Source organism: Harpia harpyja, chromosome 3 (genome assembly GCF_026419915.1).
Source record: "Harpia harpyja isolate bHarHar1 chromosome 3, bHarHar1 primary haplotype, whole genome shotgun sequence".
NCBI classification, from domain to species: domain Eukaryota; kingdom Metazoa; phylum Chordata; class Aves; order Accipitriformes; family Accipitridae; genus Harpia; species Harpia harpyja.
The window spans coordinates 39,676,119-39,690,215 of record NC_068942.1 but is presented as its reverse complement, the minus strand read 5'-3'; the positions used below and the strand labels follow the sequence as shown (position 1 = coordinate 39,690,215).

The 14,097-nt window shown below is 53.1% G+C and overlaps 1 long non-coding RNA gene across 1 annotated transcript; it reads left to right on the top strand.

The window, feature by feature from the left end:
* Positions 1-1,846: 1,846 nt before the first annotated feature.
* LOC128139544 (uncharacterized) lies at positions 1,847-8,789 on the top strand. The gene is made up of 3 exons (XR_008234424.1): positions 1,847-2,010; positions 2,959-3,091; positions 6,764-8,789. It is a non-coding gene; the product is annotated as an uncharacterized LOC128139544 (long non-coding RNA).
* The last annotated feature ends 5,308 nt before the right edge of the window (positions 8,790-14,097 follow it).

Genomic DNA, 14,097 nt, shown 5'->3' with positions numbered 1-14,097 from the left:
GCCTGGAAGACCTCCAGGCACCGTGCAGCATCGTTCACGCTTTAGAGGCTTGCCCAGATCTTGACTGCAGCAGGCAATGCTTGGTGCGCGGAGGGGAATTTGCATCTCGGTTTCACCTTGTTCAGTAGGGGCTCTGGGGCAATTAATCCCTTCGCATCAACACGGCATTGTGAACATTGACTCTGACGTTTCACACTTGAAGAGAAACAACAAAATCTTGCCAAAATGTTGGAGTTCATCAAAGCAACAATGAACTCTTACAGGTATTTTTGAGGTTGGCTGCAAAGTTAGGCTTCCTCTGCAGTGTAAGGCCCAAGATGACTCTATTGGGGCACTCAGCAGCAAGGAGAAAGAAGGAGAAAGCTCTGTGGGATTTGTCTTTGTCCCTGTCTGGCTGACGGGAGTCCAGGCAAAGTCCATCTGATCCGCTCTGATCAGAAAGCTGCTGACATTTTTTTCCTCCCTGCAGTTAATGACTGCAGGAGCAGGGATTTGCTGGCATTTGCACTTCACAGAGAGCTGCGAGGGGAGAAAGTGGGTCCCGCAGAGGGTGCAGGGAGAACAAGAGGCATGGTGTAATCTGGCATCAGGCTTTTCTAGCCAAGTTCCATTTTCTGTGAAGCTGAGTAGATAAGCAGCGTAGCGTTAGAGACACTGCAGTGACTGATGGGACATAACGTCCTTCAGGGCCAGTTTGACCACCGGCTGCAATTTTGCTGTCCATCGGGGGTGACTGAGATGCAGCTGGACTGCAGAGGCATGTGTGCAGGGCCCTAAGGGGTAGCAAGGTGACCCCTTTCGCCATGCATCCCCTGCAACATGGTTAGCGCAAGGAGCCACAGTTGAATACAGAAGAGTAGCACACTTGAGCAAAGAGCTATTATTTGCTAAAGGTCCAATCTTCCCTGATTTGCACTTGGGCTGTAGTAGCACTTGTCCTAATGATTCATCCGTGCTCTTCATCGCAGCAGGCTGACAGTGAGGGATGAGTGTGTTTCTGCAGCTCCCAGGGGTGTGCAGGCTGTGCTCAGAGTGCTGTGCCCCTCGTTAACAGCCCCTGCGAAGGGATGTGTTCAAAACAGCTGCCCGGCCAGTCCGAAAGCAATGCCACCTGGCCTCCACGGCTGTGGTCAGCGGTGGCCACCTCCTCCTCCTCCTCCTCTTCCATGTCCAGAGGACCGGGAATGGGGAGGGCCGGTAGAAAGCCACGACGAGGGGAAGAGTGCACCAGCAGCAAGCCCTACCTTGAATAGGCAATCAAAAAATGATCACAGGCAGGGACACGCCGGCCTGTGTGCCGGGGAACAGTGGCGTGGTCCCTGCTACTGGCAATGCTGATGGTGCAGCTGGCTCACGTGGTCACCGCTGTTGGTTTTGCCGCAGCCTGCTTGGAGGACCAGGGTGGTGGCCGCAGCTGCAGCGTGAAACCCACAGCGATGCTCGCTGCTGGTTTTTGCTAGGTCCAAGACGTGTGACCCAGGGGAGCAGGAGGGATCGGAGCGCTTCTCAAAACCCTCTGAGAGGGACTCAGAGCTGCCCCAAATGCGCAAGGACCTCACCAAGGTCTTCTTGGAGAATTTTGGAGACCTGTTGTCACGCCTGTGCACCACACGTGTGGGTCAGCCACATTTACGGGAATGGTTAGCTCTATACAAAACTGAATTTGGGCCCAAAATATGCCAGCTGGCTTGAAGCAAGTACTGAAGAATGGGCACAGATGTTACACAGGCAGTGGTTCCAGGTCACTTTGGATGGTACTAGTTCAGGACACAGCATTTTTATGATTACAGTTAACAACGTAACAGAGCACGACGTTCTGCAGTGTGACCTCCTCGATACCCGGCAAGCTGGGAAGGCGTGTTAATGATGTGCTCTTGCGCAGATAAAACCGGCTGCGAGCGCCCTGCAGAAATATCAACTCCATCCTCGCATTAGCAGCTGTGGGACTGAGTGCAGTGCTGTTTTCCACCATTGGCAAGGCCAGGGAAAGGAGGAAGACAACAGGAAGGGGTGAGGAGTGTTTTGGGTTTTCTTTTTTTTCCTCCACCAAATGCAGTTTTATTTCTGTGTTAAAAATTTATGGAGCCCTTCATTTAATATTTATAAAGTGAATGTCTTGGTGATAAATTACTAAGGAACACAACAGGGCAGCCTTGCTGCTCATGTAGGAGTGCCCGCTGGGGACTGGGAGCTCCCCTTGCATCCAGTCTGCCTGCGCCCTTCATCCAGCATCCCTAGGCTTTAGCTGGGTTTGTGGGACTGTGTCAAGGTTTAACCCCAGCCGGCAATTCAGCCCCACACAGCCGCCCGCTCACTCCCCCCCCGGTGGGATGGGGGAGAGGATTGGAAAAGTAACAGTGAGAAAACTTGTGGGTTGAGATAAAGACAGTTTAATAGGTAAAGCAAAAGCCGTGCATGCAAGCAAAGCAAAACAAGAAATTCATTCACCGCTTCCCATCGGCAGGCAGGTGTTCAGCCGTCTCCAGGAAAGCAGGGCTCCATCACGCCTAACAGTTACTTGGGAAGACAAACGCCATCGCTCCGACCATCTCCCCCCCTTCCTCCTTCTTCCCCCAGCTTTATACGCTGAGCATGACGTCACATGGTCTGGAATATCCCTTTGGTCAGTTGGGGTCAGCTGTCCCAGCTGTGTCCCCTCCCAACTCCTTGTGCCCCCCCAGCCCGCTCACTGGTGGGGTGGGGCGAGAAGCAGAAAAGGCCTTGGCTCTGTGTAAGCACTGCTCAGCAGTAACTAAAACATCCCTGTGTTGTCAACACTGGTTTGATCACAAATCCAAAACATAGCCCCATACCAGCTACTGTGAAGAAAATTAACTCTGTCCCAGCCAAACCCAGCACAGACTGATAGGGATACAGGGCTGGGAAGGAGGCTCCCCACTTTTCCCAGCCAACTTTCAGGGTGCTCAGACTGAGCTGCTTTCTCCCCTCTACCCACAGTGGTCAGAGAGGGGCTGACCTCTTGCTGTCTGCTGTGAACCATGAAGTGCTGTGAGAGACCCTGGACTGGGATCACAAGGTGTTTCCAGGCATCCTGCAGCACCCACTGGGGACAAGGAAAGTACGGGTCCAGGTGAGACTGGAGAGCAACCGTGAGGAGGTCTGGCTGGAGAGAGGTTGGGCTGCCATGGGCTAAGATAATGAGCATCTCAAGGTGACCTGAGCATCCTTTGAAAACTGGGCTGGATCAATGCCATCGATCCTCCTAATCATTTCCTCTCCGTCAAAGCACGGAGCAAAACCCCTGAGCTCACAGGCAGCCCATCAGCCTCATGCCACAGTGTCCCAGGGACCAGCCAGGACCACAGGGACCCCCATTCAGGAGAGAGGAGCCCTTTCTGGTGGATGGGGACTTCTGGGACCCCTCCAGCTCTTTGCTGGTGTGCCAGACCCCTGGGGGAAGGGGCACAGGGCAGTGTGGGGTGGTCGCCCCTGGCATTGGGGAAAGCACATCCCTTCCACGCTGCTTCCCCCATCCCCAAGATGGGTTTCCTGGGCTGGGGCAGTGGTGCTGGCGGGAGAAGGGGGTGGCCATGGCACGTTACCTGAGCTCTGTCCTGGACCTCGCACATGGTAGCCGCCCATCCCTAAATTTTCCTCCTGCTGCCGCCACGCCCCAGCCAGCACAATGGTGAAAGCACCAGTGTAGGCAAAATATCAGAAATTACCTGCGTTTCAGCTACAGAGTCGATGGCTGCCCTGGATGGGGTTAAATGACACTTCCCCGGGGCATTTCAGGATCATTTGCTCCCTGCTCAGGCTCCCTAACTAGGCCCAAGGAGGCAGCAAGGGAGCAGACGAGGTGGCCGAAAGCAATTTCAGCCCTTCGAAAGAAATAACTGGCATGTAACAGTGACAGGAAATTGTGCAATTAGTACAACAGGGCAATGTCAACAAGCTCTTAACGCCAGTTGTTATGGCAACACCAGGGAAAGCGATGTCAGTGCTGGAAAAAATCGAGAGACTGAGAAATAACAACAGCAGCAACGACAGCCGGGATGGCTTTGGCTTTGCTCGCGGGGATCCTGTGCAGACAGCGTCCCGGCAGCAACGCGGGGCCACGGCCACCACCTCGAGGCTGGCCCTGGCCCCGTGCCAGGGAGAGGATGGGCAGAGGTAGGGGACTTGGTCCAGCAAGCGAGAAACAGGAGCCATCGGCAGGGACCGGGAAAGGCTTTCCCACCTGCCACCCTGTGAAGCTCTTCCCTGCGGCGCTGCCCTGCAGGAGGGTTAGCGGGGGCAGCCCGCCTCATCCTTGGACGCGAGCGTAGAGCATCAGACGGCTGAGACCTGGCAGCCCCGGCTTGGCTCGTCATGCTAATAAAGTAGCGCTGAGTGAATTGCGTGAGAGAGAATATTGAGTGGTTTTCTGCTAGCAAAATTATGGTGCTCCGGGTCTGGCAGTGCATTCGCTAATCCTGGGCGAACATATGGCTAGGCATGTTGACAAGGTGTGTCTCGTGCAGTTTTGTGGGCAGCTGGCTCCTTTGCATCCGTGCTGGTCACGGCCAGGCCTTTGCAGCCCCTTGCGTGCCCCCGCTTTAGCCTGCCACCTCGCTCACCGTGCCCACGGTGGGGCTGGCGCAGGGGAGAGGAGGGAGGCAGAGGGCTGCTCTGGAAGCAGCTCAGCCCTCGGTCCCTGCCCGAGCTGCGCCGCAGCTGTGCCTGTGCCAGCCCACGCGCCCTGACCCACTGGCTTGGCTTTCCAGCTTGAGCCCAGACTTACCTGGTCATGCCTGGGCTGAGGCTGTCCCCGCTTGGTGTCACCGGCCCGGCTCTGCGCCCCTGGCTTGCCTAGGGTGGGATGCTCAGCCATCTGGAGGGGCTGTGATTTGTGGGGTGGACGTGGAAGGGGTCTGTGGTACCGAGGGAGAGAACCATTAATGCTGGAGCTCAGGGCGTACGCTAAGCCTCTGCAATGCTCACCAGTAGAAAGGTGGGGAATTTCCCAGCACGCACAAAATGTGCCTCTTGTACCCTGTCCCAAATATGTCAGGATGGAAAGGATTTGATTTCGGCTTACTGGGGCGTACAGCGGCTCCCTCCCTCCCTCTCTCCCTGTGCTCCTGCCAGCCAGGGCAAGTCCCTGCACTGGGGTTCCCCCAAGAGCCGTCCATGGTTGTGCCCTCTGGTTTACCCCGGCATAAGCCAGAGTATTTTCCTTTCTCAGCATCAGTATAGCTCTCTCCGTACAAAATTTGGTGCCTACAAAGCTCAGCAAAGGATTCAGGTTACTCCCAGCTCCCTTTTGTGTAACGTTAGATCTTTTCTAGGCAAAAAAGCCTTTGCCGCAGGAGCAGGAGAGACCAGGCGATGCTTTCAGAGAGAGCCAGGGCTCCCAGAGTCACAGGGCGCATCGTCCCTTGCAGCTCAGCTCTGTCATTACAGGGCTGCCAGGTCTGCTCTAAGGCTTCAGAAGCCAGGGGGGCAACCAAGACCCTGACACAGCAGAAGGATGCCAGTCCGGGGGAAGCTGCTGCAGCATACCCGTGAAAGCTAAAAGCATGTGGCTTCAAAGGGAGAAACATCCTGAGCCCTTTGGAAAGAGCTGAGCGATGGGAGGATCAAAGCACTAGAGAGAATTGTGTTTTGTTTAAAACTGAGGTCTTATAGCAGCTTTTGAGGGAATCTTACGAAAACATAATGGGATCTCTTAGAAAACAGCAATGTGAGCCTTGCAGCTGGTACAGTGAAGAAGAGCAAAGAACTCCATGTGTTATTTGTGAAATGTTATTGCCCTGGTAGCAATAGTTGAGTTAGTCATTCAAGTAATTTAGGATGTTGGTGACTGAGCTTTTGAATGCGAGGGGTTGCTTTTCTGCCAGCTGAGAGCTCTGCATTGTGCTTCCATCTGGCCAGACGGCAACACCTTTCCTCATTCCACAAAGCATCTTGCCATGGGAATGCTCTTATTGATTTTGCTGGAGCCGTTTCCAGAGCAAACGCTGTAACATGTCTGTAAGGAGGCACAACCGAGTCCCTGGTGAGGAGGAAGCTTCCGTAAAGCTAATGAGCTCCTAACGAACGTGGCTGATTACCTGATACTCTTGCCTATAAATGCAGTAACAGCATGTATGCGATGGTAGATGACTATAGCATCGCTTTGGAAAACCTCGAGCGTCAATCCTTTCCAAAGACGGCAGAACCATCAGGTCTCTGCTCTTCTGAGCCTTGGCAGGGTGCAACGTGGTCCATCAGTCCACCGTGCAAGTCAGAGCCGGGTGATGGAGCCTGATGGCACAGCGCGGGCGGGTGGGGAAGGAGTTGTGCTGCCTCTGCGCCCCTCTCCAGCTGCTACGTGGGTTTCAGAAAGGAGAGACTATTCCAGGGAGGTAACAGGGAGCTTTGATGAGCCGATTTCCCATCCCAGCCCACCTGCTAGGAAACATCTGGAGAGCAGTAGTGTGACTTTCCCTCCTGCCCAACTGGCTGATTCCTTGCTGGTGGCCACAGTGAGGATCCCACGTTGCCTGTGGCCGTTTGGTCCCTCACTGGTCTCCTGTCTGGGATCAGAGGCAAGGCAGGAGCGATCCCACGTCCCACCCTGAACCTCAGCTCCATCTCATCTTTACCTTCTTTCTCTTTGTCTGTTTGTGCCTTGACCCCAAGTTATCTGCCGGGGTTATTTAGGACTAAGAGAGGGAGGCTTTCTCCCATGCTGAGCAGCAGTGGACAGGAGACACTGCAGTCACTCCAGGAGAGGAGATCCAGTCTGTTAACCCATTTCTCTCATCCTTGATCCTAGTGAGGCACTGAGGAGAGCAAGTCTCTGATGCCATAAGCAGCCCTGGGATGCCTATCCCAACCTGTGGGAAACAGGTGCCATCATCTTCCTCCCCAAGACACTGGGGATGCCCTGCTTCCTCACATCTGCACCAACGTGAAGAGACAGTGTAAAGAAACCAGCAGTTTCGGAGCATAGCTCGTTTGACTTCCTGAGATGTCTACCTTGGGGTGACCTCATGTTTCTCTGGTGGGAATAAGGTGAGATGAGTGGGCTGGAGAACATGTGTGACAGAAATGTGGGCAGGAGGATGGCACACTAGCAACATGGGAGGCAGGAGTTCTCCAGCAGTCATCCCGAGTTCACCTAGTCCCTGGCATGCTTGGGCTCACTGCAGGGAGGAAAAGAGGAAAAACCTTTATCAGGATGGTTAATTCTTCCCCAGAAATCCCTGTGCTCCCGTTGCCTGCACTCCTTCTCTCAAAGAGAGCAACCCCGCACCGGTCAGCGCTCTTGGTGTGCTGCCGGGACACGTGAATGCTGAAGGTGAGTGTGGCACAAGGCTCTGCTCAAACATCTAATGCCTCTTTGTGCTCGACTCCAAGCCCAGGAGAGGTCAGAAGCATGGGGAACCTGGGAAGTTGGAAAGAGCTTGCTTCTCTGTCAGGAAAATCTCAGCAAGAGCTTTTGAATATGAACAATTACAGTTTGGACAGAGGAAGAATGTGCAGAGGGCACCAGAAATAGAACGTGGGACAGGGCCTGTTGCCCTGGGTTTTTTGCAGGGTGATTTTGCACCCTTGTGTGAAGTTGTTCAGAGGCTGCAGTATATCTGTGGGCCAGGGGAATGATGTCCCTGAATCACTGTCTTCTCAAGGGCCAGGAAATACAATGTGGAAATATACGGTGAAAATAGTGCACCCGGTAGGACTTCTCTTAATGAATGGTGCAAAGGAGGAGTAAGTAATCTGATTTACCCATCACAATGTATTTCAGCATCCCTGCTTTTGTGCCTCTGAGGCATGCAACTCGTCTCCCTCTTCTTCTTCTAGTGGTCAAGGTTTCTGATGTCCTGGCTTTCCCTCTTGCTCCCAGCTGTTATCCAAGTCCTTTGATCAGCCTAGGCTGGCGTCGCCTCCTCCCTTCTTTCTCTGGGTTGTTACTTGGATGATACCTGCAGGCAGCAGAGAGGAGGCATGCCTTCTCCCAGCCCTGTTCCTGAGCAGTGTAAGTTTAGCTCCTGTAGCTTCTCTTCACAGTCGTCTTGCTCCCTGGCCATACTGAATATATACCATTTCTGTGCTGCCGCCTCTGATTTCTACAGAGGAAGCCTTTGCCAGCAGTGGATGCGTCTGATTTTTCTCACTTTGCCGTGGCAGCTTTGGAGCTGTCGAGATCCCTGGAGACTCAGCGAGTCTTCAAACAGTCAGAGGAGCTGAGATCCAGTCTCTTGAGACATCTGAGCACAGCGCAGCATCAGCTTTTTGATACAATGCTATCAAGACATTTCTCTGTATTTCTTTTTTTGCAAATCAATAGAACGGAGCTGGTTTCCCTCCTGCTGTTGTCGGGGGCTGTTGGAGAAGGAGGTGTTTTCATTTTAGCTCTTGAGTCAAAGAATAAAGTAGGAGGAGAAGGTGGGGGAGAGGAGACAGGAAAGAAATATCGGAGAGGACAATAAGGGAGAACATCTGCTCATGGCTTTTCTGTTGGGCTGCTCCTCTCTGAGCCACGGGAGGAGGCGGTCAAAGGGCAGTTGCCCTGTGCTGGAAAGCAAAGGCCGAGTGGCTGGAGGTGAGTGATAGTGAACAGGAGGTGAATAGAGGGGGCAGAGGGGCTTCAGGGGGCTGGGACACACCGGGGGGCCCACTGGTGGCCTTTGCACCAACAGACAGCAGGACTTGGCAGGACAGGGCTGAAGGAGCCAGCTGGCTTTGCCGAGCCACCGACAAGACAACTTGACCCTTTGGCCTATAAGTCGGTGTTGCAGGAGCTGATTTCTTCCTTCCACCAGTGCAGGTGAGGTATTGGCTTTTCCCCCCTCCCAGCTCTGGGGGGGACACCTTGCTGCACCTCTAATGCCATGCGAAGCCACCCGCAGGGTTTCCCACCAGGCTGCAGGTTCCTGACCCAGGGGTCCACCCTCTGCCCTCCCACCCCAGCCCACCCTCCAGAGACCCCAGCTCCCTTGGCTTGGGGGCCACCTCTGCCAGCGCTTCCCAGGTCCCAGTCCCTGCTGCTGCCCTGGAACGCTTTCCATCAAAGACTGCCAAGGGAATCCGTTCAGGTACGAGGATGCTCCAGGTTATCTGGATGAACACCCACACTGGCCCCAGAGAGTACCTGCCAAGCAGCTGGGCCTGGGAAAATGCTGCCTTGGGTTACAAGGCCAATGTATTATTCCTAATCCCCATCAAGCTCCTTGGGGTTTGGCCTGTGATCATTTGTATAAAAACCATCCTTGGCAGACGGTACCCTTTGCAGAAGTAATCCCCCCTCCTGCTTGGCTTGCCTCCGAGCTGCTGCCCTGCCAGTCATCCCAGAGCCTTCTGTAGGAGTCTGCTTCATCCCAGTTCTGCTTTGCCTTGATTTAGTCTCTGCCCCAATAAAAGCACCTTGAAATCAGAGCCTTGCTGAAGCCCTCCAGGCACGCTCTGTGTCCATGCAGGTACTCCCTATTTGCTCCTCTGGCATGTCCCTCGGCACCAGTGGGACCCAGGATCTTCACCGGGCTGCTGCTGTCCCGGTGGGGCACCTCAGCAGGGACCTTGCCTTCCCTTGGAGCTGGCTGCAGGTATGGTGCCACCGATAACAGGCCCTCAAAAGTCTCACTGTACATGCAGGGAGCGTGTCAGCTGTTACTACCCGTATTTCCCATGTGGCCCATACTTCTTCCCTGCTCCTGTATGCACACTCTTCTCCCAGCAACCTTCCTTTTGCCCACAGCACGTTCATTTTGAATTCATCTGTGATTTCCTCTTGCAGCTTGGGGCACTCAGACTCTCCTGCTCCATCCCCGCATGAGAGGGAAGGGAGCAACGGAGGACACTGGCAGAGCACAGCGCTTCCCCTTCTGCATCTCTGCACTTGACCCCAGCATCTTGGGAGCAGATCTCTCCTTCATCCTCCCCACAGAGGGTCTAAGAGGCTTTTAAGCCCCCCCCTCACATACGCACGCACTCAACTCCGCTAATCCTGGTGCCATTTAATAGCAGACCCAGCAAGGGCTGGGCAAAACTTGTGAGTCATTAATTCAGCTGGAAAGATGAGCTAATGAGAGGAACCTTGTGAGCTTCCCTCCCCACTCCTCGTTGCTCAGTGCATATTAATCTTCCTGAGCACATGTGCCAGCAGCATCCCCAACAGCTGAGCACACTGCCGCATGTTTGCTTTATGGGCTGTTGTTCCCTGTGCCCAAGACCTCTGCTTGACTTGCTATAGTTCTTCCCAGTGAATTTGTTCCAAATCAGATGATTTAGTGGCATGCGGAGACCTGGAGATGGCAGGGGGAGGCCGCACACGTTAATGAAGTCCCTGTTAATGCTCATGTGCTGTCGCCTGGGCAGGGGCACAGCTAAAGTCCCCAATTCCTCTTTGCCTGGTGGGACTGAGCGCGGTCCCTCCTTCCGTAGGTGGTGAGGGGCTCTGGGGTACGAATTTGTCCAGCCAGGCTGGATGACAGCAGTTCAGCTGCTATGGGGCAATGCTAGCATCACTGAAGTGTAATTAATTCTGTGCGCTACTGGGGGATAGAGGGGAGTTTGAATACGGAGGCTGTAAAACTCTCCTGGGTGAATGCATCCATCTTGGTTTGAGCTTTGCAAGGTTTCCCAGTTGTATACCTCCTAAAAATATTCCCATGGAGCCACAAATTCCTGTAGAGTAACTGTAAGGCTGCTGACAAGAGGCTCACTTTTCTTAGTTACGCTTAGAAATAGCCCACAGCACTCTCGGGATCCATTGACCCCCAGCTGTAAACCACCGACCTGCAGCTTGTAGAGGAGGGAAATGAGAGGGCAGCACCGTGATTTCCACCCAGATAAAGCCGTGCACACTGAAGATGTCGGTTTTCAGTTTATCTTCTCACCGTAAATGTTTGATTTCTCTTCAAAGGAAAATTTCAGAGGGCTTTGTCAGTAGGCCAGTGGCTGTCACCGCTGGAAGGACAACCGCCAGGTCACAGCCCGGGCCAAGGGGACAGAAGCAAGTGTGGTTTGATGCCATCAAGCAACAACCCAGTTTTAGGTTTGAGCGTGGGAGGAGTCTGCTTCTTCCTCAAGCTCAGATGGCTGCTGTTGCCTGAGCCCTAGGAGCAGGATGTATTTAAATATTACTGCTAATTGAGAGTATTTTAGGTCTGTATTTCTCCTAAAAATTAACTCTCTTGATTTGAAACGCTAAGTTGAGGCATAAAATTACTGTAGATTAATAAACCCCCTGTAAATGTAAGTACTCACAAAATGCACGTTTGTTGCTCAAAAGTTAACGCTAAGCCAACAACTCAGGAGGCATGCAAAACCAGAATTTGACAACAGCAATGGGCTCTAAGTGCAGCGGAAGGACAGTCTTCAGCTCAAGGATAAGCTCAGTCACATCTGAGAATCTGCAAACCCCAAAAAGCAGAAAGGCTCATTTTCCACCCTTGTCCTAGCAGTGACATCTGCAAGGTTGAAATCTACACTGCTGAAAATCCTCAAGGACCCCAGAGCCAGAAACCAAGCCAAATTCATTAACTACCTCTAATGCTGCCTTTAATAAATTGTATGGCTTTTAAATACAAACGTATTTTGAGAGATCTTTATTGTCCTGTATCTAGGACAGGTAAGGCAGGCTTATAAAACCAAGTGTAGATTCTGAGTTTGCACATGTTTCAGTTAATTACCATCCAAATTAAAGCTTATTTAACTGACGAATTAAAAAAAAAATCAGCTAGTGAATAAATGCAATATTAAGCCTTTCAACACAAAGTGAAAAAAAAATCCGAATAAATGTTAATTACATAATAGCTCTAATAAGCTGGTTTAACTACAATGGAAGCTGGGGTAAAACAAGTACTGGGTTTTGCTGACCAGCACCAGTCAGCTTGCTTTAGGAAAACAGTGAAGTAGCTCAAATGCAAAACAAGATTAGAGTGGATTATTTAAAGGCTTCCTGTTTACAGATTTAGATCAACTTGAATTGAAATCAATTCATCCTGCCTGCCTGGAAGGAGTTTGCTCAGGAAGACGATGACAGCGGCAGATCAGGGATCGTGGCAGGTGCGATTCCCCCTTATTCCCTCTTCACCTCTCTCCACGAAGGGGTGTTTTACATAGTTTATATTTAAAAAAAAAACAGACCATGAGATGAGTGGGTCATCTGTCAGTACTTCTATGGAGGAGAGATTATTCAGCAGGGCATTTCCATTCAACAGAGGAAGCCACAGCGGCTGGATCATGCCACGGAGCCGTGCCGTTGGCGATACTCTTGCACCAAGGATGCTGCCGGTGCGGTGTGAGCGAAGGCGGTCCTCACTTTCGCAAGGAGGGAAGAAGGATGCTGGGCGCCTGTCGCTGCCCCCGTGCTCCCCAAAGCCATGGTGAGACCCTCGTGCCTGCCATGCACCCAGCCGGGAAAGGGCCCCCTCCTCGCCCCCCCGTCACAGCACTGCTGCAGATGGGGCTGGTGTGACAGACAAATCCCCGGCGCCCTGGCCATGCCAGATGCCTGGCACATCAGTGTTGCTAAGCAAGGAGAAGTTTTAACGCATTGATTAATGCCCTGACTCTGGGTGAGTAATTAGAATTAATGTGGGATATCAAATCAGGAAATCAGGCATTATTAGGAGGAATTAGTGATTTATTTTCATTTTACGCCTGGCTCACCCCAATCCCCCAACACAGACGGGGGATTTGGCAAGAGACGAAGCTCCTTACAGCACGAGGAGGGAGAAATAAGCTGTGATGGGAGGAGAGGAAGAAAGGGGAGAGCGCAGCTCCTCCGTGGTTAATCGTGAAGTCTCATCACAGCCTGCAATTGCCGTGAGCATGGTGCAGAGCAGCAGTGAGGAACCATCGCCGCGACATGGCTGGAGGGATGGCGCAAGCCCAGCAGCCACTTGAGCAGGGAAGCGCCGTCCTGGCACAAACCCTGGTTTTACTGGAAGTGCCATCCTGGCACAAAGCCTGGCACTTCCCTGCTCTGGTTTGCTTTTGCTCTTATAGACCATAGATGGGAAGAATATGCTGGAGGCAAATCCACGCTCCTACAGCAGGCAAAGTGACAGCAGGGCAAGGCAGGGGTGAACATCACTGGTGCTAATGCTGGGGGTCTTGCTCCTCAGAGGGGTCCTGCTCTGGCACAGCAATGAGGACCAAGTGGTTTCAAGCCGCACCAGGCTGCAAAGCCTTTGCCCAAGCAGCTTGCCACATCGCAGCTGGTTGCTCCAAGGCTGCTGTCGGTCAACACGTGGTTGCGAGCCAGCACGCGTGGCTGACAAATGGCTTGTGGCAGATAGCTTCCCAAGCTGCCATGAGGTGAGGGTAGGCTGGAAATCCCAAGCCTGCAGCCTGCCTTTACCGGTGCTTGGGAAACATAAGGGCCAGGGGAGTGAAATGGTGTGATTTGGGACCCGCAGTCCGAGTGCCTTGATAGCAGTAGCTCTGAAAGGGGAGAAGCAGGCCAAAGGATGGAGGTAGAGGAGCCTGTTGGCCCCCGAGGCCAGCCTGCCTCAGCCCGCAGTACAGCGGCTGATGGGGATGCCACAGCAGCATCCCCCCTGGGAGGGCAGTTACTGCATGGGGGGGCCCCGGGAGGCAGAGATGGGGTGTGAGCCCTCCCAGCCGCAACGGGTTCTTCGATCACATAGATAAGAAGATGGTGCTTCTCCACAGCTCGTTGATTGTGTCTGAGAATGAATTTTAATTACACTGCCCAGGCTCAATAAATCACAGGGGCAATTAAAATCCCCATTTGCACTGACTAATGGCTCCACAGCATGGATTGTGGTAAGATGTTAAGCTGCTTAGCGGTTGTGCAGGGCGGAGATGCAAAGGAGCAGGGTGGATTTGAGAGGGAGCAGGGGAGTGGGATGCGGGCGGGGGGGATGGAGCCCAACCGTCTTCCCCAGTCCCTGTCCCATATTCATTCTTGCCTGACTGTGCGATTTGAAGGCTAGTTAGAAAAAAGCCCAAAGAAATCTCTACAGGTGGCAAGGTCTTCAATGTGCTCAGCTCAGGTGCACTGGATATGCAAACCCTGTGCCACCTTCTACCCGCACCTCTCCGTACATCCCTTGCAGGTCCAGCAAGACCATGCTAGAGCTCTTCCCTTCTCCTGGGGTCTGGCTCAAATCACCAGCATCACCACTCCACCAG